The 15,301-nt window shown below is 36.5% G+C and overlaps 1 non-coding gene across 1 annotated transcript; it reads right to left on the reverse strand.

Moving 5' to 3' along the window:
• Positions 1-9,431: 9,431 nt before the first annotated feature.
• On the reverse strand, positions 9,432-9,503 carry TRNAC-ACA (transfer RNA cysteine (anticodon ACA)). Its single transcript has one exon. It is a non-coding gene; the product is annotated as a tRNA-Cys (tRNA).
• Between the last annotated feature and the right edge of the window lie 5,798 nt (positions 9,504-15,301).

The raw sequence follows: 15,301 nt of genomic DNA on the forward strand, positions 1-15,301 counted from the left end.
CATTCTCCTCCTACCCTCAATCTTTCCCAGCATTGGGGTTTTTTCAAATGAGTCAGCACTTCGCATCAGGTGGCCAAGTATTGGAGCTTAAGCTTCAACATCAGTCCTTCCAATGAACACCCAGGACTGGTCTCCTTTAGGATGGACTGTTTGGATCTCCTTGTAGTCCAAGGGAATCTCAAGAGTCTTCTCCAACACCACACTTCAAAAGCATCAACTCTTTGGTGTTCAGTTTTCTTTATAGTCCAACTCTCACATCCATACATGACTACTGGAAAAACCATAGCCTTCACTAGACAGACCTTTTTTTGGCAAAGTAATGCCTCTGCTTTTTAATATTGCTGTCTAGGATGGTCATCAGAGAAGGCAGTGGAACCCCACTCCAGTACTCTTGCTTGGAAAATTCCATGGACGGAGAAGTCTGGCGGGCTGCAGTCCATGGGGTCGCTAATAGTCAGACACGACTGAGCGACTTCCCTTTCACTTTTCCCTTTCTTGCATTGGAGAAGGAAATGGCAACCCACTCCAGTGTTACTGCCTAGAGAATGCCAGGGATGGCACAGCCTGGTGGGCTTCCGTCTATGGGGTCGCACAGAGTTGGACACCACTGAAGTGAATTAGCAGCAGCAGGTTGGTCATAGCTTTCCTTCCAAGGAGTAAGCGTCTTTTAATTTCATTGCTGCAATTACCATCTGCACTGATTTTGGAGCCCCCCAAAATAAAGTCAGCCACTGTTTCTATTGCTTCCCTGTCTACTTGCCATGAAGTGATGGGACTGGATACCATGATATTTGTTTTATGAATGCTGATCTTTAAGTCAACTTTTTCACTCTCCTCTTTCATTTTCATCAAGAGGCTCTTTAGTTCTTCTTCACTTTCTGCCATAAGAGTGGGGTCATCTGCATATCTGAGGTTATTGCTATTTCTCCCGGCAATCTTGATTCCAGCTTGTGCTTCTTCCAGCCCAGCGTTTCTCATGATGCACTCTGCATATAAGTTAAATAAGCAGGGTGACAATATATAGCCTTGACGAACTCCTTTTCCTATTTGGAACCAGTCTGCTGTTCCCTGTTCAGTTCTAACTGTTGCTTCCTGCCCTGTATACAGATTTCTCAAAAGGTAGTTTAGGTGGTCTGGTATTCCCATCTCTTACAGAATTTTCCACTGTTTATTGTGATCCACAGTCAAAGGTTTTGACCTAGTCAATAAAGCAAAAAATATGTTTTTTTTTTTTTTTCTTTCTGGAACTCTCTTGATTTTTTGATGATCCAGCTGATGTTGGCAATTTGATCTCTGGTTCCTCTGCCTTTTCTAAAAGGCATTATTCACATATTACTGAAGTCTGGCTTGGAGAATTTTGAGCATTACTTTGCTAGTGTGTGAGATGAGTGCAATTGTGTGGTAGTTTGAGCATTCTTTGGCGTTGCCCTTCTTTGGGATTGGAATGAAAACTGGAGGGGTGTTTGTATATATATCCAATGGACTGTAGCTTGCCAAGCTCCTCTATCTATGGGGATTCTCCAGGCAAGGATACTGAAATGGGTTGGTCCAGGGGATCTTGCCAACCCAGGGATTGAACTCAGGTCTCCTGCATTGCAGGTGGGCCCTTTACCACTTGAACCACCAGGGAAGCCCTTTCCCTTATAGGTTATTGTAAAATGACAGTTCCATGTGCTATACAGTATAGTTCCTTGTGCTATATAGTAGATCATTGTTGTTTATCTATTCTATACACAGTAGTGTGTATAGGTTAATCTCAACCTCTGGAAAGGTTGTATTCTTTGACACATGGGAATGTATTCGGGTATTATTATCACAAAGTAGAAGAACATGAGATACCACCATCCTCCTAGCTATTGTTATACTGAGGTCGGTAGCCCATTCCAGCCATTTTTTTCTTGAAAATCCTCCTCCTTGTTAGACTTGACTACAAGTCTAATGGTCATTCTTTTTTTTTTTTTTTTTTTTTTTTTTTTTTTACATTGGCAGATAATTGTTATGTTGGTTTCTGCTGTACAGTAATGTGAATCAGCTATAAGTATACATATATCCCCTCCCTCATAAGCCTCCCTTTCATCCCCCACACCTACCATCCCACCCTTCTAGGTCATCACAGAGCACTGTGTTGAGTTCCTTTTGTTATACAGAAAATTCCCAATAACCACGTATTTTACATATGATAGTGTATATATTTAAAGGCTACTCTCTAAACTCTTCTCACCATCTGCTTCCTTCCTTATGTCCACAAGTCTGTTCTTTATGTCTGTGTGTATATTCCTACCCTGAAAATACATTCATCAGTACCATTTTTCTAGATTTGATACATATGCATTAATATGCGATATTTGTTTTTCTCTTCCTGGCTTACCTCACCTCTATAACAGGTTATCAGGCTCTGTGTTTATCCACCTTAGTTAAACTGACTCAAATCTGTTCCTTTTTATGGTTGAGTAATATTCTACTGGGTATTTTATGCACACACTCACACATACACACAACTTCATTATCCATTTATCTGTTGGGACATCTAGGTTGCTCCCATGTTCTGGCTATTGCAAACAGTGCTGAAATGAACATTGCAGTACATGTGTCTTTTAGAATTATGGTTTTCTCAGGGTACTTCTCATTGGAGGTAACAAAATGGTGGAGTAGAAGGATGTGAGCTCATCTTCTCCTGTGAGAACTCCAAAATTACAACTCACTGCTGAACAACCATCAAAAGGAGAATGTTGGGTCCCACCAAAAAAAAAAAAAAAAAAAAATACACTACATCGAAGAGCAAAGGAGAAGCCCCAGCAAGATGGTTGGAAAGGCAAAATCACATTTAGAATCAAACTCCATACCCTCCAGAGATGCTCAGCAGGCTCAAACAAACCTTATGTGCACCAGGACCCAGAGAACCCACAGAGACTGAGCCAGAACTGTTTTTGAATGTCTCCTGTGGAGGTACGGGTCAACAGTGGCCTGCCACAGGGGCAGGGGTTCTGGGTGCTGCAGACCTGGGTTTGGCATAAGCCCTCTTGGAGGAGGTCACCATTAACCCGATCACACAACTGCCAGAACTTACACAAGACTGGGGAAATGGGTCTTGGGGGGCACAAGGACCTTGTGCACACCAGGACACAGGAGAAAGCAGCAGTGAACAAACAGGAGACTGACCCAGACTTGCTTGTGAGGGTCCAGGATCGTCTGGGTGAGGTGTGGGTTGGTGGTGGCCTGCCTCACAAGCTGGGACACTGAGTCCACCAGTGCATGTTTGGGACTTTTTGAAGGAGTTTGCCATTACCTTCATTACCTCCACCATAGTTTGGACTTAAGTCACACAACAGGGAAGGAACACAGCCCTGCCCATCAACAGAAAATTGAATTAAAGATTTACTGAGCAGCAAAACAAGACCCAGTTTCCCCCTCAGTCAGTTTCTCCCATCAGGAAGCTTCCATAAGCCTCTTACCCTTATTCATCAGAGGGCAGACAGAATGAAAACCACAGTCACAAAAAACAAACCAAACAGATCACATGGACCACAGCCTTGTCTAACTCAATGAAAGTATGAGCCATGCTGTGCAGGGCCACCCAAGATGGACAGGTCATGGTGGAAAGTTCTGACTAAACGTGGTCCACTGGAGAAGGGAATGGCAAACCACTTCAGTATTCTTGCCTTGAGAACCCCATGAGCAGCATGAAAAGGCAAAAAGATAGGACACTGAGAGATGAACTCCTCAAGTTAGTAGGTGCCCAATATGCTATGGGAGATTAGTGGAGAAATAATGTCGAAAGAATAAGGAGATGGAGCCAAAGCAGAAACAACTCCCAATTGTAGATGTGAATGGTGATAGAAGTCAAGTCCAATGCTGTAAGAGCAATATTGCATAGGAACCTAGAATGTTAGGTCCATGAATCAAGGCAAATTGGAAGTGGTGGAACAGGAGATGGCAAGAGTGAACATTAACATTTTAGGTACCAGTGAACTAAAACAGACTGGAATGGGTGAATTTACCTTAGATGACTACTGTATCTACTACTGTGGGCAAGAATCCCTTAGAAGAAATGGAGTAACCATCATAGTAAATGAAAGAGTTGCTCCTTGGTAGAAAAGCTATGAGCAACCTAGACAGCATATTAAAAAGCAGAGACATTGCTTTGACAGCAAAGGTCCGTCTAGTCAAAGCTATGGTTTATCCAGCAGTCATGTATGGATGTGAGAGTTGGACCTTAAAGAAAGTTGAGAGCAAAAGAATTGATACTTTTGAACTGTGGTGTTGGAGAAGACTCTTGAGAGTCCCTTGAACTACAAGGAGATCCAACCAGTTCATCCTAAAGGAAATTAGTCCTGCACATTCATTGGAAAGGCTGATGCTGAAACTGGAAATCCAATACTTTGACCACCTGATGTGAAGAACTGACTCATCTGAAAAGACCCTAATGCTGGGAAAGATTGAAGGTGGGAGGAGAAGGGGATGGCAGAGGCTGAGATGGTTGGATGGCATCGCCAACTTAATGGACATGAATTTGAGTATGTTCTGGGAGTTGGTGATGGGACAGGGAAGCATGGCATGCTGCAATCCATGCAGTTGCAAACAATCAGACACGTCTTAGTGACTGAATTCACTGAACTAACTGAAGGGCATATACCCAGTAGTGAGATTGTTGGGTCATATAGTTTTATTCCTTGTATTTTTTAAAGTAATCTCCAAACTGTTCTCCATAGTAACTGTGTCAATTTACATTCCCACCAACAGTGCAAGTGGGTTCCCTTTTCTCCATATCCTCTCCAGCATTTGTCATCTGCACACTTTTTGATGATGACCAGTCTGACCCGTGTGAGGTGATACTTCGTTCTAGTTTTGATTTGCATTTATCTAATAAGGAGCAATGTTGAGCATCTTGTGTGTGTGTGTGTGTGTGTGTGTGTGTGTGTGTGTGTGTGTGTGTGTTCTCATCTGCATGTCTTCTTTTGAGAAATGTCTGTGTAGGTGTTCTACTCATTTCTAAAGAGCTTCCCTGATGGCTCAGCTGGTAAAGGATCTGTGTGCAATAAGGGAGATCTGGGTTTGATGACTGAGTTTGGAAGATCCCTTGGAGGAGCGCATGGCAACCCACTCCCATTTTCTTGCTTGGAGAATATCCATGGACAGAGGAGCCTGGCAGACTACATTCCATGGGGTCACAAAGAGTCAGAAACAACTGAGTGACTAAGCACAGCACTCATTTGTAAAAGATTATTCTTATTGAAAGATACAAATCCCTATGCTGGAACCTGTTGTTGAGACTGGAAAAATTAATCTAGAACCAAATTTCATCATACCGTGACAGCGGAATGTATTCGATAATATCTTCATATATACATATATATATATATATATATATTCTCACTGAGTATAGTTTCCTGTGCCTGTACAGTAGGTCCTTGTTTATGATCTATTCTGATATATAGTAGTATATAGTGTGTATATGTTAAGCATTCTTTCTCAATCTCTCCAGCTAGAGGTTTGTCAGACTTCTTGTTCTCTAGAAACTATCTTTTGATTCTTTGATTTTCTACTTGTTTGATTTCTGTTCTCATATTCATCCTGGTCTTCTTACTTTGATATTTTAAGATGTTTCATTATTTTCTGATTTGGTTTCCTGAGACCAAAATGCTTGAAAATCATGGCTCCAGACAACCCTTCCAAACCAACACTAAGTCAGTTTGGAAAGTAATACATGTCCTATTAACAAAGTCTCTTTTCCAACTTCTTTGTCCCTAATGTTGTAGAAACATAATCTGCCTCAGATCTATATATATCAAATTGATTACATACTGGGGAAGTTCAGTCACTAAAATTACAGTTCTTTCAATAATATTTTTGATTATTTAATTCTTGATAAAAAAGAGCATAAATATTTCATATTCATATCACTTCTTAAAAATAGGAAAATGTATTTTGTTGAATATTTTTACAGAATATGAAGATACTATTTTATTTATTCTAGCATAACAGTATGCACCAAGTACAAACTTTATGTTAGTGTGGCAGAGTGCTTTAGAAGAGAACTACCCACTATAAATTAAGAACAATGAGTTTTATTTTTTGATCGTCAGCTGCCTAGATACTTGAACAAACCAACTTTTAGTAGCTGAATGATTTAGCCTATGTTCTCCTGCTGAAAAGGTATATTATTTGTTTAACTTAATTATAACAATTATACAAATGATTAATTGTATAATAATAATAGTTATTATAATTAATTGTGCAAATATAAATAATAATATAATATTGAATATATTAATTAATACTATCCAAATTTCAGGATTATTTTAAACAAATGAGTAAATTATGTTATAGACCAACACCCTGAAAAAGTTTAAAAAATAACACATTTTATATATATATATATATATATATATATATATATAACATTTTAAAAATACAGTGGAAAAGTAGAAATTATGTAAATGTATCTTTAAGGAACTATCACAGCAGTATTATTCAAAACACTTCATTAATGCATAAAAATTTATTGTTTTATAAATATAAAATTTACTTAGTATAGTCAGCGTGAAACTCTTCTTTTTCTTTGAAACAAAAGTAAAAATACTATGAATATATTCCACTTCATTAAAAAGGACTAAAATGTAAGTGATTACATAGGCCTCTGTATTTACAGATATTTACAAAATTAACTTACAGACATGTACACATTTCTAAATATATTATTAGTTTGAAATTTTTTCATTATTAAAGTAGATTAGGATACAATTGAAATCAGATTGCCCTTATTATGTATGCTAATACATAATTTTAAAATATTTTTGTTTAAGTTTAGACATATATACTAAAATTTGAAATGTTCTTTGAAACTAATAAATTTGTATTTTCAGAAGCTATCACAGTGATGGGAAATTGTAGATTCAGTAAATATTTGTCCAACTTAGAAATGAATCTAGTTATACTCCTGTATTATCATTTTTAAAGTGAATATTTTGAAGCATAGAAATTTTATATTTTGAGGATGCCAAATGCACATGTATTTTTAAATGGAAAGCTAAGGTTTACAACACTTTCCCTAATAAAACTAATTTTTCACAGGATGGCAGGGGAGGAAATTGAAATCCTCTTCTCATTTTATAGGTGAGCAAACTTCTCAGAGGCAAACATATTCACTTGTTTCACATGATTTCCTTTGTAAATAACTTGTTTAGAATCCATGGGATTTAGCAATCTGCATCAATGAACATGCATCACTTATGAAGTGAAATATATTTATTGTGACCCACTTACATATTTCTTAACTTTAAAATCTGCTTTCTGTTTCAGCCCACCATTTATCTATTATAGCTCATTTAGTTTATTTTCTTAGATACTGTAGATATTTATACCTAGAGAAAACTTTAAAATACCATCAAAACTATTGCTCCAAATATAAATTATCAAACATGAGATAAAAAAGCTATCTTCAATTACAGTATAAATGTATCCCAGTGGGAAAAAAAATGTACATTGATAATCTTTGTACTCTAATCCTTTATCTTTGGCATTTATTTTCCTATGATAATGAATTTAATTTGCAAAATATTGCAATTAAAATATATATGGATTTCCCATTTTTGCAAGTCGAAATAACGCTTTGGAAACAATTCAACTTAATCATGTGTGTGTGTTACTTACCACACACTTTTGAAAGTGTATTATTTTAAAAAGTTGCCAGGGAAGCCAACAAAATGTATAGTCCTACACATATGCATATACAAATACATGTGTAGTACAAATTTGTATTAAAATTATAAAAAAAAAAACCCAAATGCAAGTTGTTTACTTGCATTTAACTGCAAATTATAAAAATAATAGATTTCCCAAATCAGACATTAATATGTTAGCAATATTATGTTTTATTGATAATATTCAAATTATTAAGAATCATTGATTATAATAAAACAAATAATGCAAAGAGTGCAAAAATAATGCAAAGAAATAGAGGAAAACAATGAAATGGGAAAGACTAGAGATCTCTTCAAGAAAATTAGAGATGCCAAGGGACTATTTCATGTAAAGATGGGCTCAATAAGGGGAAAAAATGGTATGGACCTAACAAAAGCACAAGATATTAAGAAGAGATGGCAAGAATACACAAAAGCATTATACAAAAAAGATCTCCATGACCCAGATAATCACATTAGTGCGATCACTCACCTAGAGTCAGACATCCTGGAGTCTAAAATCAAGTAAGCCTTAGGAAGCATTACTACAAAAAAAGCTAGTAAAGGTGATGAAATTCCAGTTGAGCTATTTCAAATCCTAAAAGCTGATGCTGTGAAAGTGCTGCACTCAATTTGCCAGAAAATTTGGAAAACTCAGCAGTGGCCACAGAACTGGAAAATGTCAGTTTTCATTCCAATCCCAAAGAAAGGCAATGCCAAAGAATGTTTGAATTAACACACCATTGCACTCATCTCACATGCTAGTAAAGTTTAAAATTCTCCAAATCAGGCTTCAACAGTATGTAAAGAGTAAACTTCCAGATATTCAAGATGGATTTAGAAAAGGAAGAGGGACCAGAGATCAAATTGCCAACATCTGTTGGTTCACTGAAAAAGCAAGAGAGTTCCAGAAAAGCATCTACTTCTGCTTTATTATCTATGCAAAATCTTTGACTGTGTGGATTACAACAAACTGGAAAATTCTTCAAGAGATGGGAATACCAGACCACCATACCTGCCTCCTGAGAAATCTGTATGCAGGTCAAGAAGCAATAGATAGAACAGTACATGGAACAACAGACTGGTTCCAAATTGAGAAAGGGGTACCTCAAGGCTGTATATTGTCACCCTGCTTATTTAACTTACATGCAGAATGCGTTATGCAAAATGTTGGACTGAATGAAAAACAAGCTGGAGTCGAGACTGCTGAGAGAAATATCAATAGCATCAAATACAGACATGGCTTCACCTTTACAGCACAAAGTGAAGAACTAAAGAGTCTCTTGTTGAAAGTGAAAGAGGAGAGTGAAAAAGTTGGCTTAAAGCTCAGTATTCAAAAAACTAAGACCATGGCATCCAGCCCCATCACTTCATGGCAAAAAGATGGGGAAACAACAGATTTTATTTTCTTGGGCTCCAGAATCACTGCAGATGGTGACTGCAGCCATGAAATTAAATGACACTTGATTCTTGAAAGGAAAGCTATGACCAACCTAGACAGCGTGTTAAGAATCAGAGGCATTACCTTGCTAACAAAGGTCCATCTAGTCAAAGCTATGTTTTTTTTCAGTAGTCATGTATGGATGTGAGAGTTGGACCATAGAGAAAGCTAATAAGTAGGTAAGTAAAGTCGCTCAGTCGTGTCCGACTCTTTGTGACCCCATGGACTGTAGCCTACCAACCTCCTCCCATGGGATTTTCCAGGCAAGAACGAATACTGGAGTGGGTTGTCATTTCCTTCTCCAGAGAATCTTCCCTATCCAGGGATCGAACCTGGGTCTCCCGCATTGTAGGCAGACGCTTTACCGTCTGAGCCACCAGGGAAGTCTAAAGAAAGCTAAGCACTGTATAAAGAAAGCTGAGCACTGAATAATTGTTGCTTTTGAACTGTGGTGTTGGAGAAGACTCTTGAGAGTCCCATGGACTGCAAGGAGATCAAACCAGTCAATCCTGAAAGAAATCAGTCCTGAATATTCATTGGAAGGACTAATGCTACAGTTACTACCTCAATACTTTGGCCACCTGAAGTGAAGAACTGACTCTGTAAAAGATCCTGATGCTGGGAAAGTTGAAGGCAGGAGGAGCAGGAGACAGCAGAGGATGAGATGGTTGGATGGCATCACCGACTCAATGAACCTGAGTTTGAGCAAGCTCTGGGAGTCGGTGATGGACAGGGAAGCCTGGCGTGCTGCAGTCTGTGGAATTGCAAATAGTCGGACAAGAACTGAGTGACTGAAATGAACTGATAATAACAAATGAACTACAACTTTTCACAAGTGGTCTACATTTTACATGAGAGTCAAATTTTACTGTCCATATTATTAATTGAATCAGACTTTCAAAGATAATTATTGTAATAGTCAAAAGATTTTCTTGAAAACTTCCAGCTGTGCTTGCCCCTCTGCATTCTTGTTATTTTATCAGAGTTTTATAGTTATTATTGTTTATCCTACTTAATTGAAATCTCCATCCTACAACATTGGTGTTGTCAGTTATGCCTACACTTCAGTTTACTCATTAGTCTGATCAACCCATCTATCTCCCTTTCACCCTTCTATTCAGTGCTATTCCGTGGAGTGCACGTAATTAATCTTTCCACATTATAGACTGTATATCATAATGTTACTTTCTGTTGTTCTTAATGATTCAGCTGAGTAAATGGAGTGAAACAAATCTATTAAAATTATTGAGCATAGATTTATCTGATTTTTCTAAGCTCAAATAATACAAAACACCAGTAATTCTACCTTTGAGCTTATGTTTCAGTATTTTCCAAGTGTGTGAAATGTGCAGTTCTTATAGAATTTTTTTTTTAAGTATACGTTCAGATCTAGACTGGTTCAATTTCTTAGTGTCTGGTCCTGGACAAATTAAGCTCTATAAAGCAGAGGATGTGTGTGACTGTACACCTTTCTAACATTTGGATTCAATAATGTCATTTATTTCCTGTTTCTGTTGTTCAGGCACCAAGTCATGTCTGACTTTTTGTGATTCCATGGACTTCAAAACACTAGACTTCCCTGTCCTTCACTATCTCCTGGAGTTTGCCAGAACTCATGTCCATTGAGTCAGTGATGCCATCCAGCTGCCTCATCCCTTATTCTCCTGCCCTCAATCATTCCCAGCATCAGGGCCTTTTCCAATGAGTCAGCTCTTCTAATCAGGTGGCCTAAGTATTGGAGATTTAGCTTCAGCATCAGTACTTCCTTTGAATATTCATGGTCAAATTCCTTTAGGATTGACTGGCTTGATCTTCTTGCAGTCCAAGAGACTCTTAAGAATCTTCTCCAACACCACATTTCGAAAACATTAATTCTTCTGTGCTCAGCCTTCTTTATGGTCCATTTTCCACATCCTAATATGAGTACTGGAAAAACCACAGCTTTGACTACATGAACATTTGTCAGCAAACTGATGTCTCTGCTTTTTAATATGCTGTCTAGGTTTATCATAGCTTTTCTTCCAAGGAGCAAGTGTCTCTTTATTTCATGGCTGCAGTCACCTTTTGCAGTTATTTTAAATCCCAAGAAAATAAAATCTGCCATGCCCCCCATCCCTGCCATCTATTTGCCATGAAATGATGGGAGCAAATGTCATAATCTTAGTTTTTTTGAATGTTGAGTTTTAAGTCAGCTTTTTCACTCTCCTCTTTCAGTTTAATCAAGAGGAGCTTTAGTTCCTTTTCAGTTTCTGCCATTAGTGTAGTATTATCTGCATATGTGAGTTTGTTACTTCTCCCAGCAGTCTTTATTACAACTTGTGATTTATCCAGTCTGGCATTCTGCATGATATACTCTGCATAGAAGTTAAATAATTAGCATGATGATATACCTATTTTGAACCAGTTCACTATTCCATGTCTTATTCTAACTGTTGCTTCTTAATCAGCATACACGTTTTTCAGGAGGCAGGTAAAATGGTCTGGCATTCTGATCTCTTTAAGAATTTTCCCACAGTTTGTTGTGATCCAGATAGCCAAAGGCTTTTGGGTAGTCAATGAAACAGAAGTAGATGCTTTTCTGAATTCCCTTGCTTTTTCCATGATTCAATGAATTTCACTGTATTTAATTCAAGGTGTAGAACGGGACATGGAACAATAGACTGGTTCCAAATCGGGAAAGGAATACATCAAGGCTGTACATTGTCACCCTGCTTATTTAACTTATATGCTGAGTGCATCATGAGAAACTCTGGGCTGGATGAAGTACTAGCTGAAATCAAGATTGCAGGGAGAAATATTAATAACCTCAGATATGCAAATGACACCACACTTATGGCAGAAAGCGAAGAACTAAAGAATCTCTTGATGAAGGTGAAAAAGGAGAGTGAAAAGGTTGGCTTAAAACTCAGCACTCAGAAAACTAAGATCATGACATCTAATCCCATCACTTCATGGCAAGTAGATGAGGAAACAGTGGAAAGAATGGCTGACTATTTTCTTGGGCTCCAAAATCACTGCAATGGTGACTGTAGTCATGAAATTAAAAGGTGCTTGCTCCTTGGAAGAAAGGGTATGACCAACCTAGACAGTGTATTAAAAAACGTAGTCATTACTTTGTCAACAAAAATCTGTCTAATCAAAGCTATGGTTTTTCCAGTGGTCTTGAATGGTTGTCAGAGCAGGACTATAAAGAAATCTGAGCACCAAAGAATTGATACTTTTGAACTGTGGTGTTGGAGAAGGCTCTTGAGAGTCCCTTGGACTACAAGGAAATTCAACTAGTCCATCTTAAAGGAAATCAGTTCTGAATATTCATTGGAAGGACTGATGTTGAAGCTGAAAGGCCAATACTCTGTCCACCTGATGTGAAGAATTGACTCATTTGAAAAGACCCTGATGCTGGGAAAGATTGAGGGTGGAAGGACAAGGGGAAGACAGAGGATGAGATGGTTGGATGGCATCACCGATTCTGTGGACATGAGTTTGAGTAAGCTCTGGGAGTTGGTGATGGACAGGGAAGCCTGGCGTGCTGCAGTCCATGTGGTCGCAAAAAGTGAGACACGACTGAGCAACTGAACTGAACTGAATTTATTAAAAACTTTACTCTCTAGAGTGGCAAAATTCATTTTGAAAACATGGTATTATTTATTTTTACTAAAAATGTAGTATTAAAAAAAACACAAGTTTCAAAACCTATATAATATAATAAAATGCAATACCTTTAGCTCTTTTTATATGATTTGACATGACTGCATGACTAGCACACATGATTAAATAAGTTATTCGATAAAAATTCTAAAGAAAATTTATTTCCTAGATTAGAAATTTAAAATGTCTTTACTAAATTAGAAAATCAAATAAATGAAGTAACAGTGAACCTAATCTTTATGCATTGATTAACTTATTAATTTTAAAAATATTTACTGAGTTCCTACCATTTGCCAGATGTTACACTTGCACAGATGAAGACTGAAAAATGTTTTTGACCTTAACGTCAACTGGAGCATTTATCATATAGCGAGATAACACATTTCTTCACATAAAAATTTTCTGTATAAATCAGAATTGACTATTAATGCAATGAGAGTGTTTGCCACCTAGAACAATAAGAATCATCTGTAGATATTCACCTTTTTCTTACATATCAACTTTTTGTACAAATGAAATGATTTATGGAAGTAAAAAATATGTAAAATATTATTATGCTATGATTGGTTTTACATCTGAGAAAATGTGTACTAGAAATGTTTCTCACATATCATCACTTAAATTTTTTCGCTGTTATACAGTAACAAATAAATTCTGCAGTAACATCCTGTTAATAATTTCACACTTAAAATATCTTGTTTTTCTTTTGCAAATAGTTATATTCAATATAACCACCCTGAAATATATGTGAAGTAAATTAGAAAATAACACAATGTGTTGTCCTCTATAGACTTGTGAACTTCACATGAGCTATATCATTCAGATGCTCTCATTTATTTATTTTACAAATGAGAACACTGAGGTAAATAGGGTAAGAAAGGAAAAAAAAATGTAATGAAACAAAAAAGAATGAGATTCTGAGATATGTTGCAAGGAAAATTTTTAACTCAGCTTTGAGAGTCCAAGACTAGAAAGAGAAATGAGACAATTAAACATTTTTGACACCACAAAAGAAACTTCTGGGATTTCAGTCATGAGAAAGAGTCCTTTTCAAAAAGATACTTATAAATTAGTATGGATAAACATTGAAAATCTATTTAAACAGTAAGATTTAAATGTGTCATATAGAATATACACACAAATATTTTGAAGGAAGATGGCAAAGAAAGAAGCAATTAAATATAAATATTAGTTCAAAGGAAAGCACGCATGGTAACTGTCCTGTTTTCCTTTGTGTGGGCAATTACATATTTATTTTTCTCTGGTCTCTCTTCTCAGGTGATCAGTTTGACATTCTCAGAGAGTTGAAATTGTCCAACTAGCAAGACAAAAATGAAAATAATTTTATGTTTTATTTCCTTAATTTTAGTAATAGACACTGTGTATTTCTCTTCTTTCTTATTTCTAATACTCTTCACTGTCTTTTTCACCCCTTAGGAACCTGGGGGGAAATTCACAGCAGCCAACAGCAACAATATTCCATCTTTATAAAAGACATGCTTCGGCTCTTATGCCCTTTGAGCTTGAGGAGACAGGTCAGTGCTTTTCTACATATCACGTGGCATTCTTGTAATGAAATTTGAACATGGGAACCCATAAAACATTTTTTTCCAGCCACATATAAATTAACTTATTTTTATTTTAAGTTTATTTTAATAATTTTAAAGGTAACTTACCATTTGCAGTTATTACAAAATATTACCTATATTCCCCATGTTGTACAATACATCCTAGAGCCTATCTATAACCTAAGATACATATCACATCTTCTTTTTCCATTCATTTGTTGGTTGACACTTAACTTGTTTCCATATCTTAGAGATTACAAATAATGCTGTTATGAGCAGGGTGCATGTAACTTTTTGAATGAGTGTTACTTTCAGATATATATCCAAAAGTGGAGTCGCTGGGTTATATGATATTTCTATTTTTTTGTTTGTTTGTTTTTAGAAACTCCCATACAGTTTTCCACAGTGGCAACACCAATTTGCATTCCCACCAATAGTATAAGAGGTTCCATTTTCTTCACATCTTTACTTCATTCGAGTTCTTTTTGATAATAGCCATTCTGACAGTTGTAAAGTGATGTCTCATTGTGGTTTTTATTTGCATTTCCCTGATATTTAACAATGTTGAGCATTTTTTCATGTGCTTTTTGGCCATCTGCATTTCCCCTTTGAAAAATAATAAAAAAATAATAATAAAATAAATTAAAAAAATAATAAAAAAAAGAAAAAAGAAGAAAAAAAAAGAAAAAGTGTTTATTCAGTTCTACTCATTTGATGATAGTAGAAAGAAAATTTAATAGTAAGAAAAACTTCCATTTATTTACTAACATTTTAAATAAATGATCACACAAACAGCATTGTCATGCACCTTAAAAAGAAACAGCCAAAAAACAGCATTGGTACTTAAAACGAAAGATATCAGTATTTGACAAGCATATACACAGCAACCATCTAGCAGTAACTACACAGAACTCCAAAACATTTCTGACAAAGGTAGACCTCAGACCCATTTTTTTCCAAGTGGG

Source organism: Muntiacus reevesi, chromosome 19 (assembly GCF_963930625.1).
Source record: "Muntiacus reevesi chromosome 19, mMunRee1.1, whole genome shotgun sequence".
In the NCBI taxonomy this organism is placed as follows: domain Eukaryota; kingdom Metazoa; phylum Chordata; class Mammalia; order Artiodactyla; family Cervidae; genus Muntiacus; species Muntiacus reevesi.